Below are 7,889 nucleotides of genomic sequence, written 5' to 3' on the forward strand. Positions count from 1 at the left end.
GTGTTAGCCAGGATGGTCTCGATCTCCTGACCTCGTGATCCGCCCGTCTCGGCCTCCCAAAGTGCTAGGATTACAGGCTTGAGCCACCGCACCCGGCCCCAATTTTTATCTTTTTAGTAGAGATGGGGTTTCGTAGTGTTGGTGACGCTGGTCTCAAACTCCCAACCTCAGGTGATCCACCTGCCTCGCCCTCTCAAACTGCTGGGATTACAGGCGTGAACCACCACATCCAACCCCTATTCCCTGTTTCTAAAAGATAACTCTGAATTGACTGAGCTCCATCTCTATTTTTTTATCTGAGCTGTAAGTTGCTGGTCACCTAATGAGAGAATGAATTTATAGAGACAAGTTTCTTTTGATTTTAATTGATAGTAGTGGCTGCATGACGACACAATGGGATGGGCCAATGCCATAGGAAGAGTCCCTCTTCAGGGTCATATGGGGAAGCACCAGTTTTTGGTCATGCTATGGTTTGGATGTTTGTCCCCTTAAAATCTTATGTTGAAATGTGATTCCCATTGTTGTAGTTAGGACCTAATGAAAGGTATTTGAATCATGGGGACAGAATGGCTTGTTGCCATACTCATGATGATAGTAAGTTCTAGCTCTATTAGTTCCCGTGAGAGCTGGTTGTTGCAAAGAGCCTGGCACCTCTTCTGCTTTCTCTCTCTCACTTCCTCTCTCTCCATGTGGCCTGCATGCCAGTTCCCCTTTGCCTTTTGCTATGAGTAGAAGCTTCCCGAGGCCCTCATCAGAAGCAGATGTTGATGTCATGCTTCTTGTATAGCCTGCAGAATTGTGAGCCAAATAAACCTTTTTTTCTTTATAAATAACTCAACCTGAGATGTAATAGAGTATTCCAGCCTTGAAATGCACTTTAAAACTTTTTTCGCTTGCTTTCCGATTTCAAAACATAGCCTTGTACTGTGAGATTCTTTGTTTCTCTGCCTTTCCCCCCAGGCACATTGGTGCACAGCTCTTGCTTATTTAATTATGTGCTTGCTTAGAAATTCCCAGGACCAATTTTGAAACAAACCAGGCAGAGAGACACAGCTGCAGAATCTTCCTGCTCACAGGAAGTCAGAAACATTGAGCCTACCACTACCAGGCCAAAGGCAGGATGATGCAAATTGGTCTTCAGGATGGGTGATTCCTCAAGATAACCATTGGAACAAGACAGGCAGCCTATAGCTGGGTGCAGTGGCTCACCCCTGTAATCCTAGCACTTTGAGAGGCTGAGGCAGGCGGATCACCTGAGGTCAGGAGTTCAAGACCAGCCTGACCAACATGGTGAAACCCCATCTCTACTAAAAATACAAAATTAGCCAGGCGTGGTGGTGCAAGCCTGTAATCCCAGCTACTTGGGAGGCTGAGGCAGGAGAATCGCTTGAACCCAGGAGGTGGAGGTTGCAGTGAGCTGAGATTGCACCATTGTACTCCAGGCTGGGCGACAAGAGCGAAACTCGCATCTTAAAAAAAAAAAAAAGACAGGCAGCCATGCACTCTCTTTTTCACTACTCCTGTAAATTTTACACACCTTTTTTCTTCTTAAAGCCCTTTACTCAGCTCAGAAGGCTGAGAGGGTTCCTTTGAGGCTGAGTCCAGCTATTCTCTCATCTGCTAGCATTTGATCAATAAAAGCTGCTTTCCTTTTACCACATCTCAGTTCTCATTCTTTGACTTCTGAGTGGCCAGCATCTTGACATGAGTCAGTTACACAGGTATTTCTTTCTTTTTTTTTTTTTTGAGATGGAGTCTTGCTCTGTTGCCCAGGTTGGAGTGCAGTGGTGTGATCTCGCTCACTGCAAGCTCCATTTCCTGTGTCACACCATTCTCCTGCCTCAGCCTCCCGAGTAGCTGGAACTACAGGCGCCTGCCACCACGCCTCGCTAATTTTTTGTATTTTTAGTAGAGATAGGGTTTCACTGTGTTAGCCAGGATGGTCTCAATCTCCTGACCTCGTGATCTGCCCACCTCGGCCTCCCAAAGTGCTGGGATTACAGGTGTGAGCCACCACACCCGGCCAGGTATTTCTTTATAGCAACACAAACGGACTAAGATAGATCAGGTGGGAAAAGTAGGAGCAAGGAGACAGCCTGAGCCAGAGCCGTTATGGGGATTCCATGGCAAAGACAAGGCAGGGAAGGGTGAACAATTTAGAACTGGCCCGTCTGAATAATGTTGGCCAACACTGGGTCTTAGGAGTGGTCTCTAGTTGTCTGGTACCTGGCCCTGGATGATTTAAGGCAGGAGAAAATTGGCTTGGCATGTGAGAGTTAGATAAGGAGGTAGTTGGGGCAGTTGGATCTGCATATGAAAGATGTGTGATCTCTAAGAATTGGCTAGCCCTGGATGGGGCAGTCTCTCTTCAGATTTTTATTTTAATTTTTTTTAACTTTTCTTTAAATTGGCCACTTAGAACTCCCTCCTCTCCCCAGATTTTTTTTTTTTTTTAAACAGAGTTTCTCTCTTGTTGCCCAGGCTGGAGTGCAATGGCGCAATCCTGGCTCACTGCAACCTCTGCCTCCCCGGTTCAAGTGATTCTCCTGCCTCGGCCTCCTAAGTAGCTGGGATTATAGGTGCATACCACCAGATCTGGCTAATTTTTTTTTTTTTTTTGTAGTCTTAGTAGAGTTGAGGTTTCACCATGTTGGTCTGAAGCAGGAGTTAAAAGAGAAAAACAAGTTTCCTGTACTTAGCTAACCCATTCCAAGGACAGTGGTAGATAGGGCCCTGGCAAAACCTTGACAACACTGTCTGGAAAGTCAGAGCCCAAAGGACTGGGCTCCAGACATTCCCCAAGAGCAAGGTAAAGAAAAACAAATTCCTTTACTGTCTGCCCTTCCCCTTGCTATAACTCATAGCTATTTTTGTAAGCACCTGTGTTTTGCAAGTTTTGTAAGTTCCTCTTTTTCCTTCAATGCAGCTGCAAGGTCACAAGCTATGCTAAAGATTATGAGACCTGTCACTGTTTGATTAACTGTCTTTGTTCTGCTTCTGTAAGCCTGCTTGTAAAAGTTAAGCCCTGTTTTTGTTCAGGGCTCAACCTTTTGGTTGCGAATCTGCTGAGCCGGTGCACACCTTAATAAAATCCTCCTGTTCCACCCATTGGTCTCTCTAGTCCTCTGATTTCCTGCAACAGGTCAGGCTGGTCTTGAACTCCTTACCTCAAGTTATCCACCTCCCTCAGCTTCCCAAAGTACTGAGATTACAGATGTGAGGCACCACACCCAGCCTCCCCAGATTTTTATGATGCCAAATCATCATAAGATATAGAAAAGAAAAAAGAATGATTGAAACAAGACTTCACCTCTGGATGGGAGAAGCAGCAGAGTTCTGTTGTCAAGGGGCTTGCACATGGGATGTGTGGAGGCGGGAGTATGTCGCCATTAAACAGCTCCCCCACTCCCAGGAACCTGGCTGGTATTGAACAGCCATACTAGTCATGAGTGCAACTCCAGAGAACAGCTGTAGCTCCTGACCCTTGGTCCTATTCTCATAGGTCTGGCTATATTTCATTTCCTGCCCTTGCATTTCATGATCTTTTGGGAACTTGGTAAAAACCCTCTCCCAACTACTGCACTAGTTGTAGGGCCTTTCTCTTTCTTATAACCCAAAATTCCTTTTCTAGAACACTCTTCAAGTTCACAGTGCTTGCTAGCTTTGAAATTGATTTTTAACTCACACCTCCTGATTTCAAGCCTGCACTCTAAATTTACACCACCCTACTGGAATTAATACACCACTTGAAATAGAATTCCATACTTTATTCCTCAACCTAAGGAAGCCAAGGGAACACAAAGGGATGCCAGCATCATTACTACCTGTGAGAAAGCTGACTTTGCCAAGTATTGGTGCATGTCATGGGTAATTGCTGGAAGGAGGCTTAGTTCAACTGCTTTAAGGAAAAGACTCTTGTGAACTGACTTCCACTTTGAAAGCATGGAAGCAATTGCTTTATTTACCCCATGAGAGCAGTGGCTATTTGTGACTCAGAATGGATCCCATTCTAACCAGCCTACTGGCCCTTTCCATTGATTCTGTTTCCCCTTTTATTTCCATTTGCCTCTTTCTATCCTGCTATCCCCACTAATTGCCACCTGAACTATTGCAGCAACTCTCTCACTGACCTCCCCTGCCTACTCCTGGGCCTCTATAGTCCATTCTCCACATGCCAACCAGTGTGGTATGTCCAAACTCCACTTCAATTATATCACAATCTTTTCTTAGATCCTCAATGGCTACAAAAACATTGCTCCTCAGTTAAAGTCTAAAGTCTTTTGTCTACTTCCCTGAGTAGCACTGCCTACATTTTCCAGCTACTCCATTTGTCTGCTGCCATCCCATCAGTCTTAAGCCATTTTTGCAAAGCTCTTGAACTTCTAGTTCCTCCAAAGTGTCACACATATGCCCCCATTATAGTCAAAGAATGACCACCCCTAGCACTGCTGCCACTCCCAACCCCACTTCACTGCACATGGCTTTCATGGTTTCATAAAAAGCCACCTTTTCAATGAAGTGGTACGTTTTTGGTGGGCTACCTGTTAGCAGGTAGAAAACACACATTTACATAGAGAATTGTTTGCTAAAGCTTCCAATCTGCTTAGCAAAGAGACAGAAACTAGGCTACGGCTGTGTGGCCACATGAACAGGAGGAGTTTAGAGCTTCCCTTAGCCCAGGGTCGCTAGAAGTGGACCCTGTATTCAAGAGGGTAATTTAGAAGGAGATGAGGATCATAATTTTGTGCTGGTTTTCCATGCTGAAAATGGGAGGGCTGACATTACTATGCCTCATAAAAGGCACCCAGGTCTTTTCCATTTTCACACCACCCCATCATATCCACATCCTCAAGAGGATATACAGAGGCAGCACCCTGGTGTTGTTGTTTTCTCTACCTTCATCTTTCCAGCTCTTGGGTGTTTCAGAAAGCCCACTGATTTTTCTCGTATGACCAGGGGAATCTAATACAGAGGGTAGCCCAAGACCACTATCTCACAAATTGTTTTCCTGGCAGAGGGCTTCCCTAGTCTCCTGGCTACGGTCCCCTGGTTTCGTGTGTCCCTTTCTTATTTTTTTCTTTTCATTACATTTATCACTCTTTACTTATTGAATATCTATTTTCTCCTTGACTATTGTATTAAAAAACAAAAGAACATGTCTATTTAAAATATCGTGTCATGCCTTAATTGGCAAAATATTCACATGGTTTAAAAACAAAATATTATAAATATATAGTAAAACACTTTGGTCCTGCCTATGTGGGGACCTCCTCCTACCCCATTCCTACCTCTCATTACATTTCCTCCTGGGAAATATTGCTGATGAATAACATTTTATATATAGCATTTTGCACATAGTTAAGTTTTTCAGTCAAAGGATATATTCATCTCTAATTTTTATAGATAGGCCAAGTTCCCTTCATAAATGTTATACCTATTTGCATTCCTTCCAGCAATATGTGAGAGATCTTGTTTCCCCAAAGCCTTGGAATAAAATATTATCAAACTTTTGGATCTTTCTAATTTCATCAGTGAAACATGGTACAATATAATTTTTTGCCAATTTTCTTAAGTAAATAAGCTTGAATATCTTTCATATGCTTCTCTAGAAGATCAGTTCACTGGCCATTTTTCTAATGGGTTATTGATATTATAATTGCTTTCGGGGACTGTGTATATATTGGAAAGGTTGGTCCTTATAATGTCAATTGTGAATATTTTTTCCATTTTAAGTTTTGTTGGCCATGCAGAGGTTCTTGATTTTTATATAGTAGAATTTTTTTTCTTTTGTGGCTTCTAAATTTTGAGTCATATTTAGAAAGACATTCCTCTATTCAGTGCCATACAGGAATTATCCCAAGTTTCTCTGTTAATATTTTTATGGTTTTATTACCTACTTGTATATATTTTACCATATTGGGAGTTTGTCATGTTGTAAAGTGAGAAATATGGATGGAATTTTATTTTCTTAATGACTAGATAATTGTCCCAAGTAATTTATTTTTTCCCCCATACTCTTTTGAGATGCTACCTTTATCATACACCCAACTTCCACATACATGTAAATGTATTTTTGGACTTGTTTATCTGTTCCATTGGTCTGTTTGCCAGTATCATACGGTTTTAACTATTGTTTTATACCTATGTCATAGAGCTATTTCTTTTTGTTGATTTTTTTTCAGAGATTTTCTGGCTGTCCTTTTGCTAAGTTTATACTTCCATATGAACTTTAGAATCAATTTCATTTAAAACATACCCCCCCTTTGGTTTTTTTTTTTTTTTTTTTTTGAGACGGAGTCTCGCTCTGTCGCCCAGGCTGGAGTGCAGTGGCCGGACCTCAGCTCACTGCAAGCTCCGCCTCCCGGGTTTACACCATTCTCCTGCCTCAGCCTCCCGAGTAGCTGGGACTACAGGCGCCCGCCACCTCACCCGGCTATTTTTTTGTATTTTTTAGTAGAGACGGGGTTTCACCGTGTTAGCCAGGATGGTCTCGATCTCCTGACCTCATGATCCGCCCGTCTCGGCCTCCCAAAGTGCTGGGATTACAGGCTTGAGCCACCGCGCCCGGCCGGGTTTTTAAAAATATATATGTCTTAATTTTTTAAAAAACTTTTTAATAGAAAATATCAAATATTTATAAATCTAGACAGAATAGTATAATGAAGCTCCATGGACTGGCAGCATCCAACTTCAATGATCATTTCATGGCCAATCTTTTTCATGAATTTTCTTATCAATTTCCTCACCTTACGTTATTTTGGAAAAGATCCCACATATACCATTTCAACTTTAAATATTTAAATATGTAAATAAAAAGTTAAGATTTATTTTTAAAGCGTCATTGTGGTACCACAATGACACTCACCTATAATTTGTTTTTTTCAGACAGGGTCTTGCTCTGTCACCCAGGCAGGAGTGCAGTGATCATGGCTCACTGCGGCCTCAAATTCCTGGGCTCAAGTGATACTCCCGTCTCAGCCTCCCAAGTAGCTGGGACTGCAGGTGTGCATTGCCAGGCCCAGCTAATTTTTTTATTTTTAATAGAGACAGGGTCTCACTATGTTGCCCAGGCTCATCTTGAACTCCTGGAGTCAAGTGGTTCTTCCACCTTGGCCTCTCAAAGTGCTAAGATTATAGGTGTGAGCCACCATGCCCAGCCCAAATTATTTTTTTAATAATAATTCTTTAATATATCATAACTGTCCCATAAATACCATATTTTTCTGGTTTTCAACTGAGATCAAGTACATTTATAAATTAACTTATAACTGACATCTTGACAGTTGAGATTTCCCATCAAAGGATATGGCACATAGTATATCTATCTTTCCATTTATTTTATTGAAGTCTTTTTTTTTTTTTCTCCAGACAGGTCGTCCAGGCTAGAGTGTAGTGACTCGAACACACCTCACTTGAAGCTTCAACCTCCCACGCTCAAGTGATCCTCCCACCTGTCTCCTGAGTAGCTGCAACATGCAAGACGTCTGGTTAATTTTTAAATTTTTTGTAGGGATGGGGTCTTGCTGTGTTGCCCAGACTGGTCTCAAAACTCCTGGGCTCAAGTGATCCCACACCCTTGACCTCCCAAAGTGCTAAGATTACAGTTGTGAGCCACTACGCCTGGCCTTAAGTCTTCTTTTAGTCATTCACTGCTGTTTGGGATTTCTTCATGTAGATATTTTATTTTCTTCTTTTATTTGATGTTTATTATCTAAAGGTAATAATGGATTTTGTAAGTTATACTCTGTAACTGGTTGTTGTTTTTATTTATGAATGATACTGATTTATATGTGAGAATTTTGCATCCACTAACTTACAACAGTTTTTCCTTGTTTGTAATTCTTTTATTTTTTTTATTTTTTTTATTTTTTTTTTGAGATGGAGTCTCG

This window comes from Colobus angolensis, unplaced genomic scaffold (assembly GCF_000951035.1).
Source record: "Colobus angolensis palliatus isolate OR3802 unplaced genomic scaffold, Cang.pa_1.0 Scaffold253, whole genome shotgun sequence".
Lineage (NCBI taxonomy): Eukaryota > Metazoa > Chordata > Mammalia > Primates > Cercopithecidae > Colobus > Colobus angolensis.